The sequence below is a fragment of the Gossypium arboreum genome, chromosome 9 (genome assembly GCF_025698485.1).
Source record: "Gossypium arboreum isolate Shixiya-1 chromosome 9, ASM2569848v2, whole genome shotgun sequence".
In the NCBI taxonomy this organism is placed as follows: Eukaryota; Viridiplantae; Streptophyta; class Magnoliopsida; order Malvales; family Malvaceae; genus Gossypium; species Gossypium arboreum.
This window is the reverse complement of record NC_069078.1, coordinates 34155536-34170476: the sequence shown is the minus strand read 5'-3', so window position 1 is coordinate 34170476 and position 14941 is coordinate 34155536. Positions and strand designations below refer to the sequence as shown.

The window sequence follows — 14941 nt, the reverse complement described above, 5'->3', positions numbered from 1 at the left end:
TAAGAAACTAGACTCATCAAGATTTAATTACATAATTTATTCAGCTTCTAACTCAACTCCCACAATTTATAGTGATTTTCCAAAATCACTTTTATCGTCTTGTCCCAAGGAGATTATTACCAATTTACTCTTTCACACATTCTTTGTATACATATTATTTAAACATGTATATCACCAAATCAATTTCATCATATATATTTCTATAATTTCACTTAAGCATAATATCAATACAACACATCGTGCTCATTTAAACACAACATTAACCAAATATCCATCTACTAAGCATTTTAACAAATTTTTCTTCAACTATCCACACATTTGGCAATGACATAGGTAATCTAGAAAACCTTAATTTACTAGTAATTATTCAAAACACATATAGGCATCCACTCCAATCCATCACTTTAAACACAAGCATAACTCAACTATTATAAATGCTCACATTCGGCATTTTCACCAATGCACAAGCCGATTTTTTTTCTATCATTCAAAATTATCTATATGAACATTAAATTAGTTCCAACATCACCTATTCCTAATTATTCCTTAATTCATAAAGGCAACAAACATCCCCTTAAACCTCTTCCATAACCGAATACTCATTTTACTACCAAACTCAAAATTTTGACATGGGCAAGTAAGGGACTTAGTAACTAGCTTAATATATGCAAAAGAATTCAAAAACTAACATGGATTTCATACCTTAATCTAGACTAGAAAGGAGTAGCCGAATGCTGGTTTCCCCCTCTCTTCTCTTCTTAGAATTTTCAGCCAAAGATATCAAAAGATGAACATTTTATTTCTTTTCTTTGTTTTATTCATTTAATTAATTTAACACATTTTTTTATTACATAAATTAAGCCATTACCATATTATAATATTATTACATAACACATATTGCTTGTAAAATTACTAAAATACCCTTTGTTTATAAAATTACCAAAATACCCATGGTTTGAAAAATTACTAAAATACCCTGTAAGGTAAAATTATGAAATACCCTTGTGGGGTAAAATTACCATTTTGCCCCTAGGGTGTTAATGACTATTTTGCCCTTGTGGGCAAGTGGTGACTTGGACTGTGTGATATAGACAACTTTGGAGGAGCAGCGAGGCTTGGAGTATCGACTTGGATAAGCTTGAATCGTATTATTGGACCCTGTGAAGGTAAGCAACTTATGGTCAATAAGGGTTCTTTGGCCGAATAAGGTAGGGTGGATTTTGAGTTTGTTAAGCATAACTTGTATGCTAAAAATGGTGATGAATAATTGTAGGACATCGTAAGGGATCTCAAGAGCGATCGTCATGAAACAGTGTGTCTAACACCCTTCTTTAGTTCAATTCGAAGAAAGCCGAAATGCCGAAATTCCGGCATTTCATGGTCATGTGGGTATGCGAATGCTCTCAAGTCATAGAGTAATTGTTAGATCTGGCACCGCAAGGTGGTAAGCACGTTCGCGTGACGTTTTAGCGTATTTCGGAAAAAGGGGCTCGATGGGCCAAAATTGGGCCCAATGGGCTTACGGACCAATATGGGTAAGAGATGGGCAAATTAGCTCATTAGGTAGATGGTGGAATCAAATTGCATAAAACCGATAAAATTATGAATTAGCTTGTGCAAGAGCGTAGATCACGAAATTACCCTAAAGAGCAAAATTACCAAAATTACCCCTAAAGAGCAAAATTACCGATATACCTCTAGGGTTTTAAATTGGCTGAACTGCTTGATTGATTACTACCGTATTTTGCATGATATGCATTTATTAATATCTGTTGCATGGGATTGGGGTATTAATGGAGGAAATCTTGAAAGTGGTTCATCCACGTCTTGGAGGCTTTGCCTCAATCGATGAAATTTGAGTGGCGTTCTTTGCAAGCTGTGGTGTGTAAAGGTGGGTGGGTTGAGATATTCCCCACATGGTGTGTAGGGTTGGTATGGGGCAGTGTAGCGGTTGGTGGGTTGAGTAGTCTCCCCAGATGGGCTTGCATTCATTATTACTGTTGTTACTCATGCTACTGAACTGGGCCTAGGGCCACACTGTTATGTAAAAAGGGGCTAAGGCCTTGCTACTGTATTCTGAAAAGGGCTTCAGCCTACTGTGTACTGTTATCTGAATAGGGCTTAGGCCCAATAGGCTCGAGCTGAATTGGGCTTTGGATGGGTTTCAGATACACCGAGTTTTCCCAAACTCACCCCTTCCTCTTCCATCCTTGCAGGTGAGCCCTAGAATTGGTGGACTTGGAGCTGGGCGGGATTCAGAGTGGCCATGAAGATTAATTGCCGATTTTAAATAAGTTTAGCATTTAATTTGGATTATTTTATTTTTATTTTGTTTAAAGTTGTAATAAGGCCGCTCTTTTTAATTACTTATATTTTGGGGATTATTAAACTGGCTAGCACTAGGGTTCGTTTTATAAAATCTACTTGTTTTTAAAAATATCACGATGACGCGCAAAGTTTCCGCAAGGTAAATGTTTTCCCAAGAAAAATAAATATTTTAACCAAACGATTTGCAACCTTAATCATTTTCTTAAGCTGGTCATAATCAAACGGTTTTCTCAAAATTATACGAGATGTTAGAGTGTGGCAATGGCGGTGTGCATGTCTAGGATTGGATCCAAAGAGAGCTTGGTACTTAAGCAATCCGACGGACTCACCTCCTCTTCTTCCCGGTTTCCTACGGTGCACTGACTTCCGCTCACTTTGACCTACTTTTAAAAGTGTCTTTTACAACACCAAACTAAATTTTCCAAACTAAGTGTTTTGAACGCATCAATGTGGCGCATCAGATCCGGTCATAACATCCAGGCCGGGTTTGGGGTGTTACACCATCACCCACATCAATTACAGCTCTATCAGTGGCTAAAAATGGCCGACCTAAAATTAAAGGCACCTCAACATCTTCATCCATGTCAAGCACAACGAAATCAATAGGGAATATAAATTTATCTACTTTTACAAGTATGTCCTCTATAGTTCCCCAAGGATATTTACTAGATCTATCAGCTAATTGAATACTCATCCTGTGGGTTTAGGTTCCCCAAGACCAAGTTGTTTAAACATTTTATATGGCATCAAATTAATGCTGGCGCCTAATCAGCTAGTGCTTTATCAACATTCAAACTACCGATTAAGCAGGGAATAGTAAAACTTCCTGGATCTTTCAGTTTGGTTGGCAATTTATTTTAGAGTATGGCTAAGCACTCCTCATTAAGTTCCATTGTGGATAAGTCTTCAAACTTCCTTTTGTTTGTTAGAAGCTCCTTTAAGAATTTTACATATGTAGGCATCTGCAATATAGCTTCAACAAAAGGTAAGTTAATATGCAGTTGTTTAAAAAGTTCAAGAAATTTACCGAATTGTACATCCATGCGGTCTTTCTTCAACTTTGTCGGGTATGGGATTGGTGGTTTATGTTCTTTTGGCATTAGGTTGTCATTGTTTTCGGGTTCGACCTCCTTTTCGTCAGCTTATTATGGTGTCTTCTTTTCAGATTCAGCTAACACTTTCCCACTCCTTAGTGTAACTACTTTCACGTGCTCTTTTGGGTTGGGTTCAGTGTTACTAGGTAGACTTCCTAGTGGTCTTTCAGATATCAATTTAGTGAGCTGAACTAACTGAGTTTCGAGCCCTTGGATCGACGCTTATTAATTCTTAAGAACTGTCTCGGTATTCTAGAAATGAGTTTCTGACACCAAGATGAATTTTTTTAACATCTCCTTAAGGTTCGGCTTCTTTTCTTGCTGGTAAGGTGGTTGTTGAAAACCCGAAGGATGTTGTGGCTTTTGAGTTCTTTGACCGCCCCACAAGAAATTCGGATGTTTCCTCCAACCTGCATTATAAGTGTTACTATACGGGTTATTTTGGGGTCTAGAATTATTGTTACCCATATATTGGACTTGTTCCTCCTCGATGCTAGGATTGAAGGGTTGATACTCTGTGCATGCTCTTCCTCCATTCGAATCGCACCTTAGCACTGGATGTACCTGAGTAGAACCACGCAAACTGTCAATCTTTTTATTTAAGAGTTCTACTTGGTTAGATAGCATAGTAACCGCGTTGAGGTTGAAAACACCGGCTGCTATTGCCGGCTTTGTTCTCATAACTTGCCTCTGATAGTTATTCAGTGACATCTCCTCAATAAATTCATAAGCCGCCTTAGGTGTCTTATTATTGATATTTCCTCCAGCGGCTGCATCAATCATCTGTCGAGTCAAAGGATTTAGGCCATTATGAAATGTTTGAACCTGTAGCCAAAGCGGTAACCCATGGTGAGGGCACCTTCTCAAGAGGTCCTTGTATCTCTCCCATACATCGTAGAGTGTTTCTAAATCCATCTGCATAAAGGAAGAGATATCATTATGTAATTTACCTGTTTTAGCCGGCGGGAAATATTTTAATAAAAACTTTTCGGTCATTTGTTCCCAAGTAGTGATTGACCTCCGTGGTAACGAATTCAACCATTGTTTAGCCTTATTCCTTAACAAAAAAGGAAACAACCGAAGGCGAATTGCGTCATCAGAAACGCCATTAATTTTAAATGTATCACATAGTTCCAAAAAGTTTGCCAAGTGAGCGTTGGGATCCTCGTCCTGCAAACCATCAAACTGAACAAACTATTGTATAATTTGAATTGTGTTAGGTTTCAGTTCAAAAGTATTTGCGGCTACAGTCGGTCTAACTATGCTCGATTCAGTTCCTGTTAGAGAAGGTTTAGCATAATCATACATAGTGCGCGGAGCAGGATTCTGATTTACAGCAATCGCAGGAGGCAGGAAATTTTCTTGATTTTCAGCCATCTCCTCTGTTGTGGTTGAAGTATCATCCTCTTGCTCATCCTCTGTGTATCTTAGGCTTCGCCTTATTTCTCTCCAATTTTTGTGAACTGTACAGTCTATCTCACCGTCAAAAAGTAGTGGTCCTGATGGGTTTCTTCTGGTCATAAACTAGAAAAACCTGTCAGAAGGAAATAAGAGAAAAATTTGAAAAGAAAATAAAAATTTAAATTTTAATAAAAGTAAAGTGGCTAAAGTAATAAAAATCGAGTTTTCCTAATATCCTAGTTCCCCGACAACAGCGACAAAAACTTGATGCGTGATATTCGTAACAGGTTTTAAAGATATATAAATGAAACGTTCTTGAGACTAACTTATTATCACGATTAAGGCAAGTGTACCTATCAAACAGTAGTATAGTTCAACAAGACCAGATTGTGGAACCCAAAGGAACTACGAGTACTAGTATTTACTTCCTTTTTATTATCTAGCCTAAAATTTAAGAGGTTTGGTTGTCTAAACTAATTACTAACTAAGAATGCACAGAAAGAAAAACTTGGGAAAATACTTTTGGGAAAATTCGATTGATTGAGACAATACCTAAGGACAAATCCACCTAGACTTCACTTGTTATTTGACTCAATCGACGATTTATTCATTTGACTTGATCTCAGAGAAATCCTTAAGTTATATTATTATCTCTCTCGAGACTAATAATGTCTAACCCTAGGTTGAATAATTGAAATCTCTTTCTAATTAACACCCTAGAATTGCATTAACTCGATCTATGGATTCCTTATTAGGTTTCACCCTAATCCAACAAAATCTTGTCACCCTATCTCTAGGTGCGCAATCAACTCCGCTTAATTATGACAAATTTACTCTTAGACAGGGTCTATTCCTCCTCTGAATAAGAGCTTAACTTGAATCAATATCCTGGAATATCAAAACAATAATTAAGAACACATAATTAAGAACAAGTCAAATATTTATCATACAATTTAGATAATAATAACAAGATCTATCTTAGGTTTCATTCCCCTTAGGTATTTAGGGGTTTAGTTCCTACTTATGAAAGAAAACATCTCAAAAGCATAAAGATAACAAAACATAAGAAAACCCAAAACTCCTGAAGGAACTTGAAGGGAGATCTCCAGTCTTGATGATGAATCCGGCCCTTGAGATGTATCAATCGGCTTTTCTTGAGTAATTCCTTGCTTTCTCCTCTGCCTCCCCCTTCATAAGTGCCTCCTCAAGTGTTTAAATAGGCTTTGGAATGTCTAAGAGCCCTCAAAATTGGCCTTTTCCAAATTGGACTAAACTTGGGTTTGGTAAGGACACGCCCGTGTGACATGCCCATGTGCGATTACTGAAGGTCGTGGTCAGGGCTGTTAAATGGGCATGGGTGTGTGATCCACCCGTATAAGTCGTGTTTCGATCTTTCCAAATTGAAACGGCCATGTGACACGCCCGTGTGAGGAAGTCCAGGCCGTGTTGTTTTCCCATATGGGTCCATTTTCTCGGTTTTCAGCCCATTTCTCGCTCTTTTTACTCTCTTATGCTCTCCTAAGTATAAAACATGGAATTAAAGGATTAGGAGCATTGAATTCACCAAATCTAAGGAGAAACCATCCATAACTACGTTAGGTATGGGGTAAAAATATGTATAAATTATGGTTTATCATGTTTATCGATGATATTTTGATTTATTCTCGAAATGAGTCTGAGCATGCTGAGCATTTGAGAACTGTTTTACAAACTTCGAGAGATAAATAGTTGTATGCTAAGTTTAGCAAAAGTGAGTTTTGGCTTCGAGAAGTCAGATTTTTGGGGCACATTGTTGAGTAAAGGTATTCAAGTTGACTCGAGTAAGATTTCAGCAATTATAGATTAGAAACCACCGAGGAGTGTGTAATATCCTGATTTAGGGTCTAGTAAAAATAGTGATTTCGAGACAACAAATTTGAAATAGAAATAATTATTTTATGATTATTTTATGGTCCATGATATGATTGCATGTTTGTGTGAAAGTTTCATGAAGAAATTTTATGCCTAAAGTGTCCAATTTGAAGTTAGTGACTAAATTGAATAAGTTTCAAAATATGAGTTCAATAAGCTTTTAGCATTGTAACATCCCTAACCCATATCCGTCGCCAGAATAGGATTAAAGGCATTACCGGACATATCAAAACATTCATATATACTTAAGCATAACATAATCAAAACATATAATAATCATTCACAATTGTCCCTTATGTAGGCCTACAAGACCTTAAACATGCTTTAAAAAGGGGTCGGGACTAAACTGAGCTCATACAAAATCTTTCAAAATTTAAACATTTTTCAAAATTACAGAGGTCACACACCCATGTGAACAGGGCGTGTGCCTCACACGGCATTAGACACCCCTGTGTGTCTCGGTCGTGGCAAAATAAGGAATACATACCGACTTGTCCATACGGCCACAAGACACGCCCGTGTGCCAGGCTGTGTGAAAATTAGGGAGGCTACTGGCTTGGATCACACGGCCGACTAGATGCCCATGTGTCTAGCCCGTGTACCCTTCGAAATGGCCACACACGCCCATGTGCCAAGGCTGTGTCCACACACGGCCACTAGACACGCTCGTGTGTCTAGGCCGTGTCAAAACTATAGGATATTCTGACTTTAAATCATAGGGTACCCCAGGGGACACACAGCTGTGTAACATATCCATGTGTCACGCATGGCTGAGGCACACGCCCGTGTCTCTGCCCTTGTGGACAAAAATAGGTGATTTGCAAAGCCTAATTTGCCACCCTTTTTTAGTCAAACCTACAAGTACCAAAACCAAACATTTTATACCAAATTCCCAGCCAATTCATAACCAAAACCTACATCAATCATACTATATCATTATCAATCAAATTCATGCTTATAACCATACCAAAATCATTCCAAATCATAATACAAAATCATATCTAAACAATTGTTTCATAACATCATTTCAATTCATTCATTCTCATACCAAAATCTACGAAATCCTTAATAAGCACACACCAAAACTTACCAAATTGATCAATTCACTTGGCCATTCATGAACACATCACTTAAGCATAATTTGCATCAGATATCATATACCAAAATCAAACCATAAGTTCAACCATAATTAAGCCATATCACATGGCTAAATATACACTTCACAAATCATATTCAAATACCTCTAGCCTATAATGCCATACTTTAATATTTACACTTTCAAAATGTACCAAAATAGAGTTTGATAGTGTGGTATGATCCTCGACGATCCTAAGCTCCCAATAGCTATGATATCTATAAAACAATTGAAAACATGTGCAAAGTAAGTTTAGCTACGATATCTATAAAATAATTGAAAACACACGCAAAGTAAGCTTTCAAAAGCTTAGTAAGCCATATACAAATAAACTTGACAAATAACATCAATCTAGATCAATTCATTCATATATTTCAAGGCAAAATACATTCACATATTTATATCTCTCTTATAGTTCATTTGAACATGATTTACATATACATAACATATCTTATTCCCATAGCAACTCATACTTATACCATATGTTCACCAAGGTGCATAAACTTACCTTTCATTCTCAAACATAGTATACAATTCAAACGTACTTGGATCAGATACAAATTCACATAGTCATCCATTATCTCAGAATGCTTGTTGAACCGTTCGAAATCAATTAAGGATACTTGGATAACTCGGAAAGCTTGTACAATGCCAACGTCTCAGATGTGGTCTTACATGTAATTGAATATCAATGCCACTCTCCCAGATAGGGTCTTATATGAAATCGAATACGATGCCAATGTCTTAGACATTGTAACACCCCTTACCCAAGTGTGACGCCGGAACAGGATAGAGGTGTTGCTAGGCTTGAACACATACTTTCAAACATTTTCAGGTCATAAAATTTCCTTCCAATTTAAACTTTTCACAATATCCCTTAATGTCCCTACTATGAGCCTACGAGGCTCCAAACACACTTTGAAATTGATTCGAGACTAAATTGTGCACTTTAGAAAACTTTGTAAAATTTCAAGCAAACAGGGTCACATGCCTGTGTGGACATAGGGGCACGCCCGTGTCCTCAGGCTGTGTAACTCTCTGTTTATGACATCAGCAACAAAATGGGGTCGCACAACCAAGTCACACCTCCGTGTGCTAAGGCCGTGTGCCCCACACGACTGAGACACACAGCCGTGTCTCTGCCCGTGTGGCCAACACTTAGGCTATTTTCCAAGCCTTGGTCAACCATAAACCCTCACACATTTATACACATCAAGGACATATAACATGGCATCCATTTAATGATTAAACATCTTCAATTAGGCCACACACATAACATTTGCATGCCATGATACATGTGTTTTACACACTCATTAAGCCTTGTCTATTATGATATCACTTATACTTTTATACCAAAAGATTTCAACTTAGTCATCAAACATTCATAGTCAAGGCTAGCTCATAACTTTATAAAATACCAACATATTTCACATGCGTAGAATAACATGCTTGCCTAAGACATTGCACACCATATCAAGTCACATACTCACATCACATGGAACTTTTAAGCTTGTGCATGCACATATAGATCAATATAAGCCATTTCTCATGGCTATATACAATTGAATCATTATAAGCCAATATATTTGGCCAAATCATGAAAACATATATCAAAAGACTAAGTCTCTATACATGCCACTCACTTGAAAATACTTAAGGTTTATTAATACCCCAACTTGATAATTTGATAGTGTGATGTTGCCTCTGATGATCTCCAACCCCGAGCTAACCTGGCAACACTAAAGAAATGAAAAGGAGGGAGTAAGCTTTATAGCTTAGTAAGACTGTATGAAAATAATAAGCAATTTACCAACTTGCTTCCCAATGTAATACAACCATATTTGCACTTTTACTTATGTTCAAGTCAAGCTTCTTTCTTAAGTCACAATCACTAAATTATTTATATTGTGAGCTACGGAACTCCAAATTAAGATCCGTTAATTTTCCCTGAAACTAAACTCATATGTCTTCTTACCATAAAATTTTTAGAATTTTTGGTCTAGCCAATAAGTACAATTTATTCTTTAAATTCACCCCTATTTCGCTGTCCGATAGTTGCGACCCCTCTTCAATAAAAATTAATTATCTCCTAATACAGGATTTAGATGATGTTCCATTTTATTTTTTTTTGAAAATAGACTCATTAAGGATTCAAAGCATACAAATTAAAACCTATAATTATTTTTGTACAATTTTTAATGATTTTCCCAAATTGGAATAGGGGATTTTGAAATCATTCTGACTCTGTATCAGAATAATTCAAATATCTCAAAATATGAACTTCTTTTGCTTACACGTTTCTTCTATATGAAACTAGACTTAATAAGATTTAATTTCATATTTTAATTAGCCTCTAATTTGATTTCCACAATTTTTGGTGGACTTTCAAAGTCGGGCTGCTGCTGCTATCCAAAACTGTTTCAATGCTAATTTTACCATTTCATAATTATCTTTAAATATGCTTTTATGCCAATCAATTCCTCTTTTCATATTCATTAGGCCATAAGGTGAAGGGATAAATGTATCATGTCTAAATTTAATTCAACCTAAAATTCTCACATATAATCATCCATCAACTTTACCACATAATTATACACCATAGGTATTGACCTAATATTTACAAGGTCGTCACAAAGTCATTCTCATAGGTATGACTTACTCATTTACATTCTTACAAAGGTCCAATATACATCAAGCTCATCACTCATGAGTTTTTACTCATTTTCATTCTTTACTAATCATACAACATAAATTGAGCACGCATTTCATGATTTTCATGTAAGTACTTGTACCACTCACAACATGGTCATAACCTCTCTTATTCCGACATAAACCGTAAACTTCCCGTTGAACCATTTGGAATACTATAGGATATTCAATAAGCCTCAAGCATAGCATAAGGTGCCGATGCAATGTTTCGAACATGGTCTTACACTGGCTCACACATCAAAGCTGATGCCATGTCCCAAACATGGTCTTACACTGGCTCTCATCTATCACTGCCTGTAACAACCCGATTTTGGGCTTAGTCGAAACAGTGGTTTCGGGACCACTAACCCGAGGTTGGAGAAATTATTTTTGATATTATTTTATGTGTGATGGCATGTTTATAAAGGTGCATGAAAATTTTGGTGGATTAATTTTAGCGTTTGTGAGCTTAATTGCGAAAAAGGACTAAATCACATAAAGTACAAAAGTCCTATTTTGATAGCTAAGGGAGTTAAATTGCCATGAAACTTAAATTGGGGGTCTTTAAAGGGCAAATAGACCCTTGGACTATAGCTTGGCCGGCCATGTGACAAAGAAAATCTAATGGTCAAGGTATTAAGTATGTGATGACATAATGTGTAATAAAATAATACCCTAAAAGCCTAGTCATCATCTTTTTCCTTCATTCTTTCTTCTTGACCAAAAATATCAGCCATTAGAGGGGTTTGTGAAGCTTGAATTTTCAGCCATTTAGTCTCTCCACAAGTAAGTGATTTTGATGATTTTTCTTAATGATTTTTGCACTTTTAAAACCCTTGTAACATGAGCTTTCAAATGAGGGGACTATTTTGCAAAATGGTTGAAAGTCTAGGGTTTTACCATGAGTGTGTTAATGTTGTTTTCTAAAATTTTATGTAAGAAAATGAATCATAGTGGTGAAATAAACAACTTTTGTGAACAGATTTCTCATGGAAACCCTAAAAAGGACCATTTTGCATAAGTTGTAAAATAAGTGATAAAAGTGTGAAATAATGGAAATTTTTGGGATGTTATAAGAGTAAAAAGGGTTTAGCTAGGCTTAGGATATGAAAAAATTGATAAAAATTGATTTTCGAGCATAGGGGTAAATGGTCATTTTGCCAAATTATGATTTTTCGTGTGTCTAGATTAATGTGCTGATAAAACGAGTGAATTTTGTTATTATAGATCAAGAAATTCAAGATCTGAACTTAGACCAGTATCATGCAATAGAAAATTCCACAAATTCCTAGAGGTATTGGCTTGGGCCTAGAAACGGAAAATCAGGTAACCCGTGAATCCAACGAGTTGGTTTATAATAATTCATGAAGGAAATTATCATATTTCCGCAAGTCAATTAGATGCGAAATATAAAAATTGACTTTTTTTTTGTAGTTGCACAAGAGGTATTATTTTTTGCTGGAAGCCCTCTTTTTATTTTTATTTTTATTTTTATTTTTATTTTAAGGAATTGCTTGAAGGCCAAGTGAGTAGATTAGATCGACGAGTCACCATATTTTGTAAGCGGAGGTAAGTTGTATGTAAATAATACAACTACTTTGTTATTATATGTGCTGAATTGATATAACATGAAGTGCTTGATTATGGAAATGAGAATGCATGATGATAATTGAGATAGTAGAATTCTCATTTGAACCATAGGGAATAAATTGGATATTCATGCCATGATGTATGAGTTACTGTGAGCTAGTGTAAGACATGTTTGGGACATGCATCGGCCTCGTGAAGTAAGCCAGTGTAAGACCATGTCTGGGACATGGCATCGGCATGAATATGCGAGAGCCTATGTAAGACCATGTCTGGGACATGGCATCAGCCTCGATGACGATAGTCAGTGTAAGACCATGTCTAGGACATGGCATCGGCATTATACCCTATGTTTAAGGCTTAGTGATTATCCGATAATATTACAAATGGTTCAATGGTGAGAGTTATAATTTAAGTCAAACGAGAAAAGTCTAACCATGTCGTGAGTGGTACAGGTGCCTATTTGAAATGCAAGAGATATGAGCTCAAAATATGCTATTTATTTGTATTGGATAGTGATGAGTAAGTTGTGCTTATGCCTTCTTTTGTATTATGAGCATGTTAACAAATCGTAGAATTGTTGTTATGTTTATTTTCATGCAACTTACTAAGCTTTATGCTTACTCCCTCTCCTTTCCATTTTCTTATACTGCCACCTAATTAGCTTGAGGATCATTAGACGTTGGAAGCATCAATCACACTATCAACCGAAGCACTTGGTATAGTTGTTTTTTATATTTGAAATATGGCATGTATAGGGCTTAGACTTTTGATGTTTGTGTCATGTTAAATTAGCCAAATTTGTTTGCTTGGGATGAAGCTTGGGATGAATCCCTTCATTTTGTATTAAGCCTTGGAATAGTTGCTAATGTTCATTATTGATATATACAATGATGATATTTTCATAAATGAGATAATGCCTTGTGTGGCTGATAATACCTTGTATTTTTGAATGGATGTTGTTATATTATGTTTTAGGGTGGCACGGGCTTGGTAGAAAGCCCTATATTGTCCACACGGGTAGACACACGGGCGTGTGTGACACACGGCTAGCCCCATGGGCATGTTGTCTCACCGTGTGTCCCCTGCACGTAAAATTTGCAAGTCAGTATGCCTAGTAGTAAACACACGGGCAGAGACACAGCCATGTGTCTTAGCCGTGTGAAGGGCATAGCCTAGCACACGGGCGTGTGCCTTGGCCGTGTGGCCCTTGAGAATTACTGACGCCAGAAATAGAATGTCTAGGTTTCTGCACACGGGCTAGGACACAGGTGTGTGTCAGGCCGTGTGAAAACCCCTGTAGGTTCGAATTGGAAATTAATTCCACACGGGTAAAGGACACGGGCGTGTCCCTAAATGCTTAGGCTGTGTGAACCACATAGGCCATTAGCACGACCATGTTGATATGGTCACACGGGCGTGTTGCCCTTCTCACATGGGAGTGTGCCCCTATGTCACGTGTAATTTTTCAAAGTTCTTAAAATGACCCGAATCGGTCCTGAATAGTTTCAAATGAATGTTTTGCGCCTCGTAGGCCCATATTAAGGAGTTTACAGTAAAGTTGGGAAAAGTTTTAAATTTGACCAATTCTTGGTGACTCAAATAACGTGTGAATGTATGTGTTCAAGTTAGGTAACGCCTCGTATTCCATCCTGACGTAGGGTACAGGTGTGGGGTGTTACATTTAGTGGTATTAGAGCATGGGTTATCGGTTCTAGGACTAACCTAGCATGAGTACGAGTCTAGCTATACATGCCATAACTGTATATTGATAGTTTGACGATCCCTGACGATTATAAATTATGTTTTTCATATAGTAAATGGATCCTGACGTAGCTACAGCGATGATGTGGAGAGTAATGTGCCGGCTCCCACTGAGGGGACCGTGCCAGTAGATAGTGGGCCTGTGATAATGAGTTAGGGCGAAGGGGATAGAGAGGCTTACCTCCATATTATGGACGCGTGGTACTCGGAGTTTATTCGAGCAAACTCGAATACTCGACCTCCCCCACCTCCCCAATTCCTCAACCAGTTCATATAGCTCCTCAAGGAGCAGAGATAGCTAGGAGAGAGAAACCTCCAGTAGAGAAAATTCGAAAACATGAGGCTGAATAATTTTGGGCAAACATTGATGATGACTGAAAAAGAGCTGAGTTTTGGTTGGAAAATAACATTAGGGTATTCGATGAATTATCGTGCATGTCAGAGGAGTGTTTCAAAAATAACATTTGGTTGGAAAATAACATTGATGATGAAGTGCATAGTGTCACTCTTACGAGATTCAGCTTACTAATAGTGGAATACTCTCGTGTCAGTCATACCAAGAGATCGGATAATGTGGGAATTCTTTCAAGAAGTGTTTCGAAAGAAGTATATTAGCCAGAGGTTTGTAGACCAGAAAAGGAAAGAGTTTTTAGCGTTGAAGCAAGGCCGTAGGACGGTGACTGAATACGAGCCTGAGTTTGTGAGACTCAGCAAGTATGTGCGAGAGTGCGTATCTACAGAAGCCATTATGTGCAAGAGGTTTGAAGATGCTTTAAATGACGACATCTGTTTATTAGTTGGCATCTTGGAGATAAGGGAATTTGTGGTGCTCGTGGAGAGAGCATGTAAGGGCGAGGAATTAGCCAAAGAGAAGAGAAAAGCTGACATCGAGTCCCGAGACTCAAGGAAAAGACAGATGGGGAAATCACAGTAAACCTCATATAAGAGATCGAGAGAGTTTTCTACCCAATTGAGTGCTTCGGTGGGGTTCCTGAGTAGAAACAAGAACCAGCAGAACACGGCTTCTAGAGCT

The 14941-nt window shown here is 37.4% G+C and overlaps 1 non-coding gene across 1 annotated transcript; it reads left to right on the top strand.

Moving 5' to 3' along the window:
• The first annotated feature begins 4263 nt into the window (after window positions 1-4263).
• On the top strand, window positions 4264-4369 carry LOC128281142 (small nucleolar RNA R71). The gene has a single exon (XR_008271354.1). It is a non-coding gene; the product is annotated as a small nucleolar RNA R71 (small nucleolar RNA).
• The last annotated feature ends 10572 nt before the right edge of the window (window positions 4370-14941 follow it).